This window comes from Sabethes cyaneus, chromosome 2 (assembly GCF_943734655.1).
Source record: "Sabethes cyaneus chromosome 2, idSabCyanKW18_F2, whole genome shotgun sequence".
NCBI classification, from domain to species: Eukaryota; Metazoa; Arthropoda; class Insecta; order Diptera; family Culicidae; genus Sabethes; species Sabethes cyaneus.
In genome coordinates this window covers 109,925,089-109,945,007 of record NC_071354.1, presented here as the reverse complement: position 1 = coordinate 109,945,007, position 19,919 = coordinate 109,925,089, and positions in this window count along the sequence as shown.

The following is a 19,919-nucleotide window of genomic DNA, read 5'->3' as shown; positions in this document are numbered from 1 at the left end:
TGTTCACTTCGATTTGACATACTCTAATCATTATATAATTCCAATGTGAATTTGACATGAAAACGATTTAATGTGAACTTTCTATTACGATTTTGTGTTATCTGGGTTGGATGAGGTTCGTTCAATTATCAAAAAATTCAAGAATATGAAAGCTCCTGGCGACGATGGGATATTTTACATTTTAATTAAAAAACTCCCTGAAATCGCTTATCAACTTTTGGTTAAAATATTTAATAACTGTTTTAAATTAGCATATTTTCCTAACTTATGGAAAACTGCTAAGATTACACCTATTTTGAAACCAGATAAAAATCCAGCGGAGGCTTCAAGCTATAGGCCAATTAGTTTACTTTCATCCATAAGTAAATTATTTGCGAGAATAATTCTTAACAGAATGATGTCACATATTACTGAACATTCCATTTTTGCAGATGAACAATTTGGTTTTCGACATGGGCATTCCACTACTCATCAATTGCACAGAGTTACTAATATGATACGAGCTAATAAAGCCGACGGCTATTCTACTGGAGTTGCTCTTCTAGACATAGAAAAAGCATTCGACAGTGTGTGGCATAAAGGTTTAATCACGAAATTGCTAAATTTTAACTTTCCAATTTACATTGTAAAAATTTTACAAAATTATTTAACTGATCGATTTTTACAGGTTGTCTATCAGAATTCTAAATCTGATAAATTTCCTGTTAAAGCAGGTGTGCCTCAAGGGTCGATCTTGGGCCCAATCCTGTATAACATATACACATCTGATCTTCCTAAATTACCGGCTGGCTGCACAAAGTCGTTATTCTGCGACGATACAAGCATTTCCGTAAAAGGAAAAAGTCTTCGTGTCATATGTAGTCGACTGCAGAAAAGCTTGGATATTTTCTCCAAATACTTGCAAAAGTGGAAAATTTCTCCCAATGCTTGTAAAACTCAATTAATTATTTTTCCTCATAAGCCTAGAGCTTCTTCCCTTAAGCCAAATAGCAATCACATTATCAAGATGAATGGAGTTGCTTTGAGTTGGTCTGACCAAGTTAAATATTTGGGATTAATTTATGATAAAAAACTTACTTTTAAAGACCACATCGAAAGTATTCAAGCAAAATGTAATAAATATATGAAATATTTATATCCTCTCATTAACAGCAATTCTAGACTTTGTCTGAAAAATAAACTTTTGATTTACAAACAAATTTTTAGACCGGCGATGTTATATGCCGTTCCGATTTGGTCAAGTTGTTGTATTACAAGGAAGAAGAGTCTTCAGAGGATTCAAAATAAAATTTTGAAAATGATTTTGAAGCGTCCTCCTTGGCTTACTACATTAGAATTACATAGACTTACTGGTGTTGAAACCCTAGAAACTATGTCAAACAAAATTATTTCAAATTTCCGACAAAAATCGTTGCAATCCTCTATTGCTATGATTAGGTCTCTTTATAGATCATAAGTTAGCTAGGTTAGATATTAGGTTAAGATTTATATTTTTTTTTTCTCTTACATTTAGGTTGTAATCCCTACTGCTAAATAATCTTAATTGTCGTAACAAATCATAAGAAATCAGAATAATAGTATATAATGCAATTCTAATAGTGTTGAAAAGTCACCACTTGTGATTGAACACACAATATGATATAGGATAGTTACTCTTAGGCCCCGTACAGAGTAAACGCGACACGACTTCGCTCTCATGTTGCTAAGTGCACAATCCTGCTTCGGGCGAAAAAGGGCTGCGCGTATAACTACAGCAAGAAATGTCGCGTCGCGTCGCATGTCGCTTGCACTCTGGCGATACCCTTAAGTATTTTATGTAATCGAATATATGCCCCAATAAAAAAAAAAGAAAAAAAAACCATCGAGGGCTTTTAAAAAAGTAAGAAACTGATAGTAAATATCGCCAAACGCTACGATGAAGTATTTCAATTCAATCAGCTGAGGGCCAACAATTCGCTATGTAAGCACAAATCGATCTCTTGTACTCTCATGGAACTGCCATATGGAAAGTTTGTGAAGATTTGGTGCAAAGTTTTGTCTATCCTTTTCACTCTTTAACAAACCTGTGCACAGACTTCACAAATAGAACAAACTTGGGAAGGTGGCAGCACCGTTTCGCGTACATAGCGAATAACAACTAACGGGCATCGTTCCAAACCTCTCTGTTCATATCGATATTTTTGCATTGTATTGACCTCATTTTGTAGATCCGTAATATTCTTAATCCATAGCACGAAACTATTACGACTTTCAATATAAGTTGGTTTCCATTTTGATTTGTTTGGTGGTGTTAGAATGTGGCAGAGCAACATGTACGGAAACAGTAAGACTGAAATTGCATCACGACAATCTGTGAAAATGTAAATTAACAAAATAACAAACATTAATATTGATAGTTATGATAATGTTGACCTCAATAATTCGTGGTAAAACTTTTAATAATAATTGTCATACAATCACGGAGCGAAAAAGCTCCAGTTTGTTTCAAACAAAATGATTGTTGATTTAAACCTCAATAAAAGATTTTTATAACAACCTGAAAATATTGTTGTTTCAAAACGAGATTCTGTTTGAATCAAGAAAATAACAGTTTTGAATTAAAAGTAAAGAAATTTCAAATTTGAACTTAACATTGATATAACAATAAATATTTTCATTTCAATCATACATTTCAGTTTGAAACAAAACAAAATTTTTGTTTGTGCGTAAAACAACCATAAATATGGTTGAAACTACATTTTTATTCTCCGTGATATACTAAGTAAAAATGCGTCCTTACCTTCCTTAAGCTCGCTATGTTCAAGCAACTCCAAGATAGCTTTACCAGATTTATCACATATGTTTGCTTCATATATTGGTCTCAGTTGTGAAACTACAGTTGCCCACACGTCAAACAAAGATAATTCTCTATGTGGGAACTTACCATTTAAGTCAATTTCAATTAATTGAAATCCTTTGGGGTTTCGCAGCGTTGGATTTAACTCCAAAATTTTTTCACAGCTCCGGATGTCTAAGTTGCATATTTCAAAAATTCTATATGCAAATGCACTGGTCGATTCCCACTTTTGCAATATGCCAGTAATCCCAAAGTAATGCCCAGTAATCAACTCCTATAAAAAAAACGAATCAAAATGAAGAGCATAATTCTACACACAGAAAAATTTCATGGTAAATTCTACCATTTTAGGGGTAAGCTTGACCAGAAAAGTATGGTGGTTTTCAACCGACTGGGAAAACTGGTCTAGACAACATTTTCATGGTTATTTCGACTATAAGCTTGAACAATGGACGCATAGTACGGTTGACCACGCATAGTAGGCATAACTATAATCTGTATACCATAAAATTGTCATCATTACAATGCTTTAGTTATCTTAACCACTTTTTGTATAGTTTTACTGACAAGAAAATAGTCATCTTGGACAAAAAAATAAACGGAACTAGCTGGTTGCAGTGACAATTTTATGGTAAAAATGACCATGTATGGTTGGGACAACTATAATTTAAAACTATACAATTGTCATCATGACAATGGTTTTGTTATCATGACCAGGTTTTGTATGATATTGCTGACAAGAAAATAGTCATCTTAAACACGCAATGAACGGGACGAGTTGGTTGTCGTGACAATTTCGTGGTAAAAATGACGTTATTAACTATTGTTGAAATAACCATGAACGTAGTCATCTCAACTATAAATTTTATAGTTTTTATGATCATTCACGTTATACTTACTCCGAATGAATCAAACGAATCTTTTGCAATAAATGAATGTGGTGCACCTGCAGGTATACTTGCAGAGAAACTTTCAAGTATACTTGCAGATGCACCACATTCAATTATTGCAAAAGATTCATATGATTCTTTCGAAGTAAGCATAATGTGAACGGTAATATATAAATAAATTAGACGGATTTCTCATTATTTCACAATCCAAATAACAAACAATCGGTTATGTCTATACATATATATCGTAGATTACTATAATTTTAACAGGAATTTTACGTACGTTTTTGGTGTGGCTCTGCAGTGTAGGTTTGCTGACTGTGGTTACCTGCATTCCGAGTATAGATTCATCCGCGGCTAAAACCACAATTTGCGATGTTCAGCCTGCAGCAGAGCCGGTCAGATCTGGCATATTTAGCTGGAATATACTGAAGTGAAACCACTGGCTACCTATTAGTTTGAACTGCCTCAACATTAATCGAATGTGGCATAGACTTCACGTTATCCTACTTGGGATGAGAAGCGGTTTTAGACGTGTGCTAAACTAACACATACCAATATTTACCTCAAAGTTGTCGAGCCCGTGTAGCTACTACTCTAAAAATCCTTATCATGATGGCACATCCAATGACGATCATCGGTTATTGGGACTTCGAATAAATTGGAAACATCCCCCGGGGGCATTATGCAACAGAATCCTGGACGGATGGGAAAATCGATAATCCTGGAAATAGTTTTCTGGACATATGCCGTATTCTTGACTGCAGACAACACGTCTAACTTAAGCCTATCCATGATGCCAATTAACTACAGGATAAGATTCTCCACCGTGCACCATGCATTGAAAATATTGTTATTTCAACTGTTATAAACGGCAAGCAAAGGTGATCTCCGTCAAGTGATTTAACAATTGGTTTCTGATCAATTTCATCAGAACAGGTTGGTACAACCGACATAATTAGCATTTTATATATGTTCGGTTCTAAGGGAAAGTCTGTCATACGGCAATCTAATCATGCCGGCTGTCTTTCGTTGTCTAATGCAGATAAAGAGTGCAATAGGTCTGAAGCAGGCAACAGTAATTCAACTAGCGGAGCATCCATAAAATCAAACTGCAGGAAATCGTTAATTCCCAGCTGAAATATCATTGTGGTCAAATCGGTACGCTAAATTTTTGGAACCAGCATCGAAAGCGTTTTACGTTCCATTCTAGTTTTTGAGATGAAGACTTTTTGCTCAACAAATCCTGGATTAACCACATAATAAATACCATCGACTGTGAGCGATGTTTTCGTTATGCCCGTTCGTAGTGTGTCAGCAACTTGAATAACAGACGATTGAAATGAACAAAATTGAATAAACATTGAAATACGACAAAAATTAAATACTCACTTCGTTCGTTCGTTGGATATGCCGTAGTTTCGGGGTAGTTTAAAGGCCGGCCGAAATCTTCCGATCAAGTAGGACGTCATAACTGCTGGTAGAAGTAGATTTTACGATTGAAATATTTCAAAGTCTCGGAGTTGCTAATTGTGACTCTGATCGGTTTTAGAAGTCTATTGTGCTCCAGTGTCTGCTGACGGAAATAGTTTGACGATGGTCTAGCTCAGTGGTGGCCACGGTACAAGCATATTGCGGGCTAAATCAGATCTCCCCAATAGATCCGCGGCCCTAAATGACTTCTGACATTAATAAATTCAACCTATAGTGTCCGTCCGCCATCTATCAAACCAGTTCGCGGGCCGCAAAGGCCAAATTCAAGAGCCGCAGTTTGGCCATCACTGGTCTAGCTGGTGTTACATAGGATATCATTTTGAATTATTCGACTGAAGGTACCGAAAGTGTAATCCTCAATTCCCGACACGAATCAGCCATCGTTGGCAGTTCCAGAACCTGCTTTTTGTTTGTACGTGTGGCAGGATGTTCGAACTGGTTTGTCTGATCATCTGGATGCTACGCTTGTTCCGCACCTACCACTCTACCGGTCAGGAAAAATATGTACTAACTTTTGATTCCTGTCGGTCTACTATATTGCCGCTTTCCTCTGTCGAAACGTATTTACTTCTGTTTTTTTTGCTGAAATATCCAGTAAAACACTGTACCTGGAAAACAACATATTAGCCTCAACCGTTTGAAACAGTCCTAATCGAGTTCATTGCTGGTCCTAAAAAGAGTTATTATGGTGTATTTGAAGATAATAAAAGATGATTTTTCTATTTCTTTACCTAAAGCACAAATGGTGCTTCCTGTAGTCCGTACGGTATGGAGTTATGATGACGGCGATTAAAACTTTGGATTGATTCTTTTTTTTTCACTGGTCTAATAAAATAAAAAGTTTCACTGGCCTGTGGATTCCGATATAAAACATCTGTTGGTGAGCAAACCGTGATCATTGTATTGTATTTACGACGAATCAAGAAGATCTATGACGTGGATCTTGGACCCGGCAACAATACCGTTCGCACAATAGAGGCTAAATGTTGTGATTGCTGGATGGTGTTGGCTCATTCCTAGTTTTTGTAAAGAGCTGCAATCCGGTTATGTTCGATATTTCGGAAGCAAGTAACAGATGCAAATTTTCTTAAAAATATGTTGCGGAAAATATAAAGAAAAAGAAAATATTGTACCCAACAAATATTTTTGTTATATAACAACTTATCAGGCGTTTGCTACTCGGTATTAGCTATACAATGGTTTTAATAAGGTATACTATTAAACAAAAATGTTTGTTGAGTATACAGAAAAATGAATTTTGTCTGTTCTGCATGTGCCTTATAGACTAGGAAACTACTAAACCGATCGGAGTGAAAATTTGTATGCGGTTTTTAGGGCCAGGGAAGGTTCTTATTGTACTAGCTAGTGCTGCTAATGAAAATACGTCTGTGCCGCCCAGTTGTAAAGTTTGTACTTCCCAGTATGTATATTAAATAGCATATCCAAGAATCTATGTTTACTAGATCAACGGATAATAGAGTTTATAAATATTTTACTATACTACACAGGGTGGCTCCCATACAAATAAAACCCAAATTTTACATATCTCGAGAACCAATCAAGCAAATTGAACCAAATTTTGGATGAGGTGGGGTTTTCCCTTCTCTGGAAGGGGTTGTACTCACACAAATAAAGCGGATATTTTTGCAAAACTCAAAAACTGATTGAACTCGAGAAAAATTCTTCCATAAACATTAGTCAATATCAAGATCACTAAAAACTGCTTATATACACTAGATGATTCAGGGCGAAACGGCCGCAGGTCGCGAGTACTGCCGGCGGAAGCGCTGACCACTACGAGGGGGGGCAGTCCCCAGAGAAAACACCTCTGTCTAGGTTTATTTGTTTTCCTAGGTCTACTGCCCTCTATTACTTTCCTTCAGTTGGGTCCGAACGAGCGACGGCGGGTAAGTGAGGATCGCACCCGCGAAATAGTACTTTTCGCTAAAAGGGTTTTCGCGAAATGGTATTCCGCTAACACCATTGGCGGAACTAGGGGGGGCTAGAGGGGGCTAAGCCCTCCCTAGAAAAGATTTAGCCCCCCCTAGAAAAGTTGACTAAGTTTTTTAATTTTTGAAAAACCAATAGTTAGATAACTAAAGGTACGAAAAACTTCAGAGTAAAGTTTATTTGCATAACTGTTATAAGATTCCAGGCATTAATGTGCATTAAATTTTAATATGCCGACGAAATAAAACGGTTGAAAAAAATTCCGGGGGCTATAGCCCCCCCTAGAAATGAGCCCAAGTTCCGCCAATGGCTAACACTATATTCCGCATTATGGTCAACTGAGAATTGGTTTTCCGCGAAAATTCGGCGAAATGTTATATAATCACGGTGAATATTTAAATACTATTAGCTTTATTTTATCTGCCGTAATAATAATGGTGGGAGCAGCCACGTAGCCAGGGGGGCCTGGCGGCCTTGGCCCATCCCCCGAAATATTTTGGCTCACATTTTCATCGCGGCACTGCAAGAGATCTGTCGCAAAGGCGAAAAGGTGTGGAGGATCCGTGGCGGTAAAGCCAAATTTTTCCAGAGCGGTGGAGCGATCGACGAGCTGGGAACGGGCTTCGTAGTATTGGGAAAAATGCAGGATCACGTAATGGACTGGAAAGCGATCAACGAGAGGATGTGTGTGTTGAGGATAAAAGGCCGTTTCTTCAACTACACCATCATAAACGAGCATTGTCCATACGAAGGTAGACCCGACGACGAAAAGGAAGCGTTCTATGTGCAGCTGCAGGCAACGTACGACAGCTGCACACGACAGGACATCAAGATCGTCATCGGCGATATGAACGCCCAGGTCGGCAGGGAAGCAATGTATAGACCGGTGATCGGGTCCCATAGCCTGCACACCGATACGAACGACAACGGCCAGCGATGCATGATCACCAGCGATGGTGATCAGAAGCACTTTCTTTTCCCACAAAGATATCCAAAAAGCCACCTGGAGATCACCTGACCAATGAACTTCGAACCAAATCGACCATATTCACATCGAGGGCCGGTTTTTCTCGAATATCACCAACGTACACTCCCTACGGGGTACGGATACCGACTCGGACAATTACCTAATAGCAGTACACGTGCGCTTAAAGCTAGATGCTTCGACCCTCGAAAACGGGTGGAGTATGATACGCTCGGCCGTCAACGGGGTCGCAACCTCGGCGCTAGGAGTGGAAACCTCGAGCGGAACCAAAAAAGTGGTCTCTAGGAAACTCCGGTAATATACGTGGGAAAGGCGAGACCACACGAAGCCAGCTCCCCCTCGATCCAAAGTGTGTTCGGTTACTGGTAGTAAGAAAACTACGGCCTCCATGAGGCCAAACCTCCGGTAATTCCGTCTCTCCTAAATGCCAGTGAGCGGAAAAATCACAAAAATACAGTGCAGATAAACCTTCCACTTGCGAAAGCTGTTTCGGGCGTAATTTTCAGGAGGTTTATCGAACACGGTGTGGACCTGGCCCTGGGGTGACATTGCGATTCTCGTTTCGAGTGATTTTGGTTCGTTTCGACCACGTTAAATGAATGGGCGAAACGAACTAAAATCACTCGAAACGAAAATCGCAATACCACCCCTGATTCAAGAGCCCTGGGTCTACAAAGGAAGAATACAAGGTATTCAAACAAGAACATGTAAGTTCTTCTATGATGACAAATATGATCCTCCGAGAGCTGCTGTCTTGGCCAACGCAAACATTAATTGTTTGCCCATTACAGAGTTCATCAAACGAGACATAGTGGCGATCAGAGTTGAGGTATCAATCGCCAAGGGAAATCCGATATTATCGTAGCATCGCCCCATTTTCCTGGAGACGTTCCTAAGGTTGCAACTCAAGAGGTTGCGGCGTTCGTCAAATTCTGCATAGAAGTCAACAAAGACTGTATTATCGGCTGCGATGCCAACGCTATCGCATTTTGTGGGGAAGCACCGACCAGGGGTGTGAAATTGTCAAAATTTTGCGGACTAAACATCCATGAATGGCGACAATTTGGAACCAGCCAGCGTATCGAAAATAACAGCTAATAATAGTTAAATTATAACTAAAAGGCTACGTTTAACTGCTTTCTAATTAATTTCAGTTGTTTTAAAACGAATCAACCTTTAAGTAGGTCCCAGCACCAAAGGTATTAAAACCAATGAGTGGGACATGGACAATGTATGTGATTTGACAGCCACACCACCTCGCTGGCACCGACATCAACAATCGAGATGAGTGCCTTTTAGAATTTCTCTCGTTAAACAATATCGACATTGCTAATAAAAACAATGAACCTACATTCATGAATGCTATGAGGCAGGAAGTCTTGGACCTGATCTTGTGAGAAGCTAAGAGGCAAAAGGTTTCGAATTTGTGGGTTTTGCTGATGATTTGGTCATCATGGTTCTTTGAAAATTCGACGACGTGATATCGGATAGAATGCAGAGGGCCTTGGTGTAGTAAAGAAGGCCTGGGCATCAATCCCTCTATAACAACAATTGTTTGTGTTGTTTGTGTTGGAAGAAGAAACTGAAATTACAATCTCTACACCTTAAGGAAGAAATTAAATGTAGAGTCTCGTCTCAGGAGTAATCCTATACGCTAAACTATCTTGGCACGCACACTTAGATTTAATAATTAGCAAGGCAGACTGCCTTATGGGTATGTTCTAGACTGGTAGGAAAAAAATGGATCCTCAAACCAAAAATGGTGATGTGGGTCTATACCGCCGTTGTGAGACCTAAGATAGCTTATGCCTCGTAGGTATGGTGGCCAAAAACTAATAAAAGCCACAGCTATTGAAAATTTGAACAAACTTCAACGATTATCATGCATGGCCGTAACTGGAGCAATGAAAAGCACACTTTCAAAGGTTCTAGAAGCTATCCTCCACTTACTACCCCCGAACCAACATGTTCAGTTAGAGGCTAAGAAAAGTGTCCTAACACTTAAACGATTGAAGACAATACTCGACGGAGATAAAACCGGTCACTTGAGTATCCTGAATCTTCTACCTGTTTGTCGGTCCAGCTGCGGAAATGAATAGTGATTGGATGGAAGCTAGAACCAACTATGACATCCCATACACATTAAACGAACCCTTACGTTCGGTATGAGTTGGGGAGGGACCTAGCCTCCACAGTGGTTCAATCAAGTTCTATACCGACAGGTCAAAAATGGAAGTCAAAATGGGTGCTGGAGTGTACGGTCCCAGAACAAGAATATCTGTAGCTATGGGAGACTGGCCCACAGTCGTCCAGGCAGCGATAACCAGCTATAATAGAATATAGGGTCAGGTGGAGCAAGACGGGTCACCTAAGGAAAGTACCCGATGCGTTTTTCTACGAATTCAATTTTAAGCAGCTTATCATTTATTTAGATAAATCACTAATAATATAAATCCGAAAATAACCAAAATAAATAAAACGAAACAAAATAAAAGTTATATCAGACAAAAAGTGAAATGTCGGAAAACTACCCTTTTGCCGCATTAACTGTTTTGTGGATAAAATATATGCCGGGCCAGCTAAAAACTTATTTAATAACAACAATAAATAAACTCAAAAATATAGATATATGGACAAACATAGAGTGCCACACAAGTCTTTTTCAGTCTAACCCATCTTGCCCCTATTGAGCTGGTAGAACAAAATATTGCTGATTGCAATGAAAATTGTACCATCCAAAGTGCGATATCGCTCCTAAAAGTGCTATTTTGCATTAAATCGTTTCGGTATCTTCGGCGCACTTTTTTGTTATATTTCAAGCAATAAGTGCGCCGAAAAAACCGAAACGATTTAATGCAGAATAGCACTTTTATGAGCGATATCGCACTTTGGATGGTACAATTTTCCTTGCAATTGACAATACATGTTTATTTAAAACTTTGTAGTATATAACAAACTAGCTGACCCGACAAACTTCCCCCATTGCTTAGCCTGATAAAATAAAGCGGATAGCATTTAGATATTCGCCATCATTGCAAACCATTTAGCCGAATACCATTTTGCGGAACACCAATTCTCGGTTGACTATAACGCGGAATATAGAGTTTCGCAAAATACTATTTCGCGAAAAACCTTACGCGGGATGTACCATTTCACGGAAAATCTTTTCGTAGAAAGTACCATTTCGCAGGGGTGACCCAACTGAAGGAAAGTAATAGAGGTCAGTAGATCTAGGAAAATAAATAAACCTAGATAGAGGTAATCTCTACGGGGGGCTGCCCCTCACAGTGGCCGGCGCTTCCGACTGCAGATCGCCGGCAACACTCGCGGCGTGTGGCCGTCGCACGCTGAATTATCTAATGTTACTATTGATAGTTTTTGGTGGTTAATCAATAACAAGATTAATGTTTTATGAAAGAATCTAAAATTGCTCGAATTCGATTAGTTTTAGAGTTACGCAAAAATTTCTGTTTTATTTGTATGAGAGTCCTTATCCCCCTACCACAGGGGTGAGGGGTCTCAAACCATCATTAAAAGAATGCTGGCTCCAAAACCACCCCACATGCCAAATTTGGTTCCATTTGCTTGATTACTTCTCGAGTTATAAGGAAATTTGTATTTCATTTGCATGGGAGCCCCCCCCCTCCTAAAAACCGAGAGGGGTCCAATTTCATCATAGAAAAAATTCATGCCTCCAAAAACACCCACATGCCAAATATGGTTCCATTTGATTAACTAGTTCTCGAGTTATAAGGAAATTTGTATTTCATTTGTATAGGAGCCCCCTCTCCTGAAGCGGGGAAAGGTTTCAGTTCATCATAGAAAACATTATTGTCTCCAAAAACACCCATATGTCATATTTTGTTCCACTTGCTTGATTAGTTCACGAGTTACGAGGAAATTTGTGTTTCATTGGTATGGGAGCGGCACTAAAAGCCTTTAAAGTTTTTAAGTGCTCCTCAAAAATTGTCTGGGATTGCAATTGCTTCTTACGGCAACTAAGCCAAGTGAACTCGGTAAAATTGTACTAGGTTCCTGGTCATTGCGCTATAGAGTGGAATGAACTTGCAGACGAACCAGCCAGATGTGGATCTAACCCTCCATTCACGGTTCCAAATCCATTTCGCTGCATCCCTGACTGTGTGCTGAAAAGTGAGCTGACACAACGGGAGAGCGGAACAGGCATGGCCAATTGGGTATTTTAATTTTCCCAAAAAAGTGGATTTTTCTATCTCATTTGATAGCCCGTCGTTTCCTGAATCTAGCAGTTCTTTTTATATTTCAATTAAGTCAATATTCGATTAAAAAATTAATAAAAATCAAAACTAGAATGATTTGCTGTTTGACAGATATCAACCAAGCCGATTGATTGACTTGATGTCAGAAGTTCTCTCCCTCTCTTCTATCTCTCTGATAGAGCTCTTCATTTTAACCGAGCTTTTAAAGCTCTCATATGAAACCTGTATCGTTCGATGACCATAGTGTATCTATTCACTGCGTTGTCTAAGACGAGCTAAAAAGAAAAGTGGTTTACTTGTAAGCTATCGTCTTATTCCAAAATTTTTTTCAAATATAAAAAAAATGTTTTTTCATTACTTCCATTAGTCAAATTCGGAAAAGTCTTCATGTAGCGATTGAATGGCATCATATCTTGTCAGAATATGCGGAAATGTATATACCACTAAAATACCCAATTGGATGGCCGTACAATCCCTCAAACAATCTGAAAAATTATAACGCCGTGTATTAGGGTTACTCATAAGTTGACATCAAGAAATCTCAGCACGCTTACCGGTCTTGTGACAGGACATTGTGCGAGTAAATACCATCTTCGGAATCTCGGTGTCGTACAAGATAACATTTGTCGCTTGTGTAATGCCGAGCGTGATACCTCGGAACACTTGCTCTGCAATTGTGGAGCACTAATAGGACGTAGAGTGCAGTATCCCAAAAATGGTCTACCAGAGCCAAGGGAGATCTGCTTTGCGTCGCCGATCAAGGTAACAACGTTCAAAAACCAAGTCATCCCTGATTGGTACCTATCTCGCTCCAGCTACGAGCCTATTACTTACTTAACAAGTGATAGGTAAGCTTGAAGCGTACAGTAAAAGAAATAAACGGGGCATAGCACAATAGTTCAAAATAATGGACGCAGTGGTAAGAGTACTCAACAGAAGAGGGAGTTTCATAACGCAATTCTTGACAGTTATTCAAGATCAGTGTTATCGCTCAGAAGTACGAAAAATCGAGCAGATATAGTATAATGGGGACATGGCAATCGTTCGCATTATTCCAATTTTTCTCGGTGACGGTAATTGCGGCTTTTAAAAGTAGAGAGTGTTGGTTATTGGGTTATTAGGTTAGGTTACATGCTATACATGAAACTAAAACTGGCGGTTGCTGAAGGACTCAACAAACCACCTACTCATGGAAGAGAAATTAATGTATCTAAAGTAATTGCTCAGATTGAGTAATTTTTATAAAAGAGAATTTGAAATCAAAGCATATTAATAGCTAATACAATAAAAACATTAAATGCATACCTGTCTGCAAGATTCTTGTGTTTCGCAACTTTTGATGCAATTTGCAATCTATGTTCAGTAATGATTCTCTGCTCAATCACTTGCGATAGTGCTTTTCCACTCGCGCCTCCACATATTGCGATCTCTCTAAGGCCTAACTCAAGAGCATGTTTGTCGCTTAAGGATTACTCGATCTGTATAAAACATTTCAATTAAATTATGACTATTAAATTTTCAACCGTTACTCACCAGGTCATTGACTAATTCACAAGGGTATATTTTACGCTCAAGGATTGCAATTGGCAATCGTAAAGCCATAGCTTAGCCAGTACATTTCCTAAAAAAGTTATTTATCACAATTTGCTCCTAGTAGTTTGCGTCTCATGTGTATTATTACATTTTTGTTTTGCAATTTTGTTAGTTGAATGAAATGTACAACTTTGTTTTTTCCTGCATGAAAACAACATTATATTTGCTGAGAAACAATGAATGGATCAAGTGTCCCAAGGGATCAACTCTACCTGGTCTCCCCTAAGTAAGATTTCATGATTTCATTCATGGTATCGGTATCGGATTTCTTTCCGTATAAGTACAACGACTGCAAACATCCAACAATTCAACTCGGAACTCGGTGTGGACCCAGGTAACAAAATAAAAACATGAACTGGAAGCTAGGAACCTAAACTCCAGATTGCTAAATTTCGTGGGTTTCGTGGACATGAAGGTACTTCTCGAACAGCTAGAGCTCCAGACGATGATGAGAAAGGAGCGTTCACTGGGCAGTTTTAGGTAACGGACGACAACTGTTCGCCACGGGACATAAAGATTGTCAACTAAACATGCAGTCCAGCAGGGTTGCAATGTTATAGAGCGATTATCGAGCCCCAAAACTTTCACAACGATACAATGACAACGGTCGGAGGGGAACCAATTAACTTTGCAGTTGCCAGAGGTCTGACTATCAGAAACCCTATTTTCACCTTATTTTCATGAAGGAGAAAATGGCCAAGTATCGACAAGCGTGGTCAACTCACGATCTTCAGGATCGTGAGGAAAAACCACAAGCAGGAATAAGGCTATGCGAAACTTCGTTTCGTTTACCGAAACTTAACAAATTCGTACGAAATCAATTTTAGATTTTATGGTAGATCCCCATTACACTATAGTTGAATCTATGATAAATTCGGTCTTTGTTTTGTTTGATTTCAATGAAGCAGGAGTTCCAGATTTAAGCAGAAGGGAAGAGATAATGATGAACTAGAACAACTGCTCCGGACGTCCCAAATATACCTGACGAATATTAAAGAAAAGATAATACCAATAATTCATACAATCAAAAAATATCGAATACTACCTATAGATGATGGTCTGCATGCAGATAGGATATATAAATTGCCTTTATTACAGTTCCAAATATATGTTTCCAACAGTCTATCCCGCAGCTCCCTCGCCGCAGTCAAGTTAAATGGAAATATTTGGACATCATTTCGCGTTTTATCCAAAAACACCTCACGGACACGTCTAAACCACCGATTGAACTGTTTAGAGCGGAAGTCCAGCACCATCCGCAATTAAAAAAATAAAACAGACAAGCTATAAATAACACCGATTACACCATAATAGTTTAGCAGTTTGTTTTTGTTAGTACACTACACAGTAAAATAATTCAACCTGTTTTCACGTACACAGAAAATAATTTAATACAATTTGTCACTTAAAGATTAGATTTTTTTTATTATTTGTTTTGCACTAACAAACTGTTCATAATATCAAAAAAATTTTAATAAAAACAAAAAAACTCACAAATAAGCACATCACTCGTGACTCAAATTTTTCGTAATGGCGGTGCGGTTTCAAATGACAGAAAGAAAAAGGGCAAAATAAACATAAAATTGTCATCAAGAAACGCGTTTCCATAGTCGGTTGAAAAGCACTAAACTTATACTGTTACGATAACCCATAAAAATGTTAAAACTACCATGATATTCTTACAGTTAGTAAGTTACCAATTTTATGGTCCTGTTGACAATTCAATATTGTTATATCAAGCTGCAAAAATATTGTCATTAGAAGTATGAGAGAAAAGTCAATTTAACCACGGAAATAGTCAGCGATTTGCTTGTTGTCATAGTAGTTTTAACCACGAAACTTCTCAAGTTGACAATAATCATGGTAAGCGCTACAATATTGCAATATAGTTAAGATGACCATGCATACATGTTTCGCATTACCATGGTTTTTTTCTCAGTGTATTGATTACTTACGTTGTTTTCCAGAAAAGATGGTACACTCAAAATATTCTGCACATAACTAATAGTAAATTTCCATATGAAATCTCATATGATTATCATGAGCTGCATATATTGTGCATTTACTTGACCGATGGATTCCGAGGGGAGTTCAGGTACTGTTTCAAACGTTCCAAAGGTAAAAAAATGACTAAATTGGCAACACAGTTCGTAATGTTTTATCGCCATAACTGGCAACACAGGCTCATTGCGTTTCTGTCGCAACCTTAATCGTGACTTCGTGTTAATCATACAAAAGCATTAAACAAATTGTTTTCGAATACGAACGTTATTGCTTTGTTATTGCTTGTTTGGATAATGAAGGATAAACTACGCTTTATTCACTATGAAATTTCGGCAAACCGGCGTTGAAAATACAAATTCATTTCATGCTGAATTTCATTCCATTTCTTCTGATAGAACGGTAATTCCTAGGTTTATTTACTTTGCTCGATTGGTTCCAATAATGAAACAGCGATGATGACACAATTTGACATTTTATCTGTCAAAAGCTAAAAACGACCCTTTTTACGACCGTTCAGAAACACGACTGTTTCAACCGTCGTGTCCAGTAAGGGAATGCGCGCACAATAAATACAATCCTCCCAAAAATACACATAAAAATTATACGCGTATGAATGGTATGAATAGTATGTGCAATTATACACATAAAAAATATACGCATATGAATAGTATGTGCTAATTTTTCGCTTGCACATAAATGATAACTGTTTGGCACATAAAGATCATTTACTGGGCACATTGCAAAAATCTATATGTGGGACACATAGAAACTATACGAAAAGTTTTCTCAGTGTAGGTGATGCCACAGAGAACAGACATCCATTCAGGAACAAATTTTTCGGGAATTCTTGGATAAAATTTCTAATTAAAATCACCTAATATCTCAGAGAACAGACTAACAGGTAATTGACAAAAAGTGTGTAAAAGGTTTTCATGTAATCTACGAGTAATCCCTCAATAGAGCACCCCTCGAGCAGTAAGTGGCAAACTAAATCTTGATGTCGCTGCCATCGCTGCTATGTAACTCCAGCACAAAGATATATTGATAAAGGTACATGGATATTTTTTTATGCGTTTGGCAAACTATTTCTGGAGGGCGCTACCGACAGATTTTACACACAAAAAATCGATTACTTCCTTCGAGTCTGTTAATCTGTTCTCTGTGCTAATATGCTTGCGTCACCACCACTATAGTTTCCCAACTAAATGATTCTTTTGATTTGCACACTGACAACCTTTGGCTCCTCAGGCGCTAGTATATATGGACTGTAAGCGTTACACTGAGAAAACTTTTCGTATAGTTTCTATGTGCCCCACACATAGATTTTTGCAATGTGCCCAATTCATGAACTTTATATGCCAAACAGTTATAATTTATGGGTACGCGAAACTTTTGCACATACTATTCATATGCGCATATTTTTTATGTGTATAATTGCACTTACTATTCATATCCGTATAATTTTTATGTGTATTTCTAGGCGGATTGTGCTTATATGTGACACATGATAATTATCTGGAATTTCATATGGAAATTTACCATTAGTTATGTGCAGAATATTTTGAGTGTATGATAGCGCCAGAAGCTAGCTGTTGTGAGTTTAGTGTAGAATTTTATACGGCTTTAGCGACATCATCACTATAGTTTCCTTACTAATTTGACATAAGTTTTATCCAAGTGGGGACCTTTCGCTTGGATGTCTGTTCTCTGCGGTGATGCGACGTCTACATTTTCTCCAGGCTGCACTACTCGTTTTAGACATTTATAATTGCAATTCCTATCGTACAGGACTCCTTTAGGCAGCCGTCCAAGTCTAATCTTTTTCCGACCCCCCGGCACGCCGCCATTTTTCTATGACCGCAATCTATAACGTCAAAACACTGGGCGGGAAATCATTTCATAGAAAATATTGTCAATTGCAAGAAAAATTGTACCATCCAAAGTGCGATATCGTTTATAAAAGTGCTATTTTAGCTTAAATCGTTTCGGTCTCTTCGGCGCACTTATTGCTTGGAAGATAACAAAAAAGTGCGCTGAAGATTCCGAAACGATTTACAGAGAACACGAACTCACAGAGAACAGACATCCAAGCGAAAGGTCCCCACTTGGATAAAACTTATGTCAAATTAGTAAGGAAACTATAGTGATGATGTCGCTAAAGGCGCATAAAATTCTACACTAAACTCACAACAGCTAGCTTCTGGCACTAGCATAACGGTTACAGTCCATATATACTAGCGCCTGAGGAGCCAAAGGTTGTCAGTGTGCAAATCAAAAGAATCATTTAGTTGGGAAACTATAGTGGTGGTGACGCTAGCATATTAGGTGGTTTTAATTAGAAATTTTATCCAAGAATTCCCGAAAAATACGTTCCTGAATGGATGTCTGTTCTCTGTGGCTACGCATTGCGCGGTTTGCGCTTTACCAACAGCAAACATTCTTCTATTTCGTTCAGTAAGAAGATCGTTGAACGCATTCATTTGGATTCGCAATCACAGTTCGCAGATGATTCTTTCCAACAGAATCTTTTGATTCAAATGATTCTAAATGAACCTCGACACAAAAGTTCCGATCTTGTTTGAATCATTCGCATTCTTCCTGCTGTAGGTCGGCGATTCATCGGTGAATTAACTCTGTAGGGTTCTATTCGAGAGCTTGCATGCGAGCGAGAATGATTGGAAGCAATACTTCGAAGCAAGCATATATTGCTTTTTTTCACTATATATTGCTTTAGCGACATCATCACTATAGTTTCCTTACTAATTTGACATAAGTTTTATCCAAGTGGGGACTTTTCGCTTGGATGTCTGTTCTCTGTGGTAAAACCACAGACAACTTGGATAAAACTAATGTCAAATTAGTTGGGAAACTATAGTCACAGACAAACAGACATAACACTCGTTTTCCATTCTTCGTACCGATTTATCCGTCATTTCAAATTTGAGCTTAGTTGGGAATGTCTTCGTTTTGGTCAAAGTGGCGCTTTTTGACGAAAGAAAGCGAATTCCCCATAAAAATTACTTCCCAGGTAACCTAAGCCTTTCTAATGCAATTTAAATGCAAGCCAATAAGCATTTAAGTTGCTCTAAATGCTACTTAAATGCAATTTTGGTAAAATAAGCAGCTACCTTACTGCTAGCCCTCTTATAGTGCTGACAATGCTTATTTGCAGCTTGTTACCGACAAGAAGAATTTAAATAGAATTGTGGATGCCAATTTACAACAGTTATGCAGTCAGAAGGCTGATAAACAGCAACCTGCAGTATAAAACGCCAGGGATGCTAATAAACGATTGATTTGCTGCTTATACTAATGCTTAATGGTTACCTGGGTTGCTACTTCGAGGGATTCTCCTGTTGCTATTCGATATTTGGGAATGTCGATCATAGATGGTGCTAGTGTTCAGGTTAAATGTGAGGTACGATATTTTTTGTAGATTTTCCTTCCAAGAGTTATGTCTGTTTGTCTGTGCTATAGTGGTGGTATCGCTAGCATATTAGGTGATTTTAATTTGAAATTTTATCCAAGAATTCTCGAAAATTTTGTTCCTGAATGGATGTCTCTCTCTGTGGTATTACGTCCCTTGGCAAATGCACCCGAGTGATCTGAAGATAGAATCACAGAGAACAGACATCCATTCAGAAACAAATTTTTCGGGAATTCTTGGATAAAGTTTCTAATTAAAACCACCTAATATGCTAGCGTCACCACCACTATAGTTTCCCAACTAAATGATTCTTTTGATTTGCACACTGACAACCTTTGGCTCCTCAGGCGCTAGTATATATGGACTGTAACCGTTATGCTAGCGCCAGAAGCTAGCTGTTGTGAGTTTAGTGTAGAATTTTATGCGCCTTTAGCGACATCATCACTATAGTTTCCTTACTAATTTGACATAAGTTTTATCCAAGTGGGGACCTTTCGCTTGG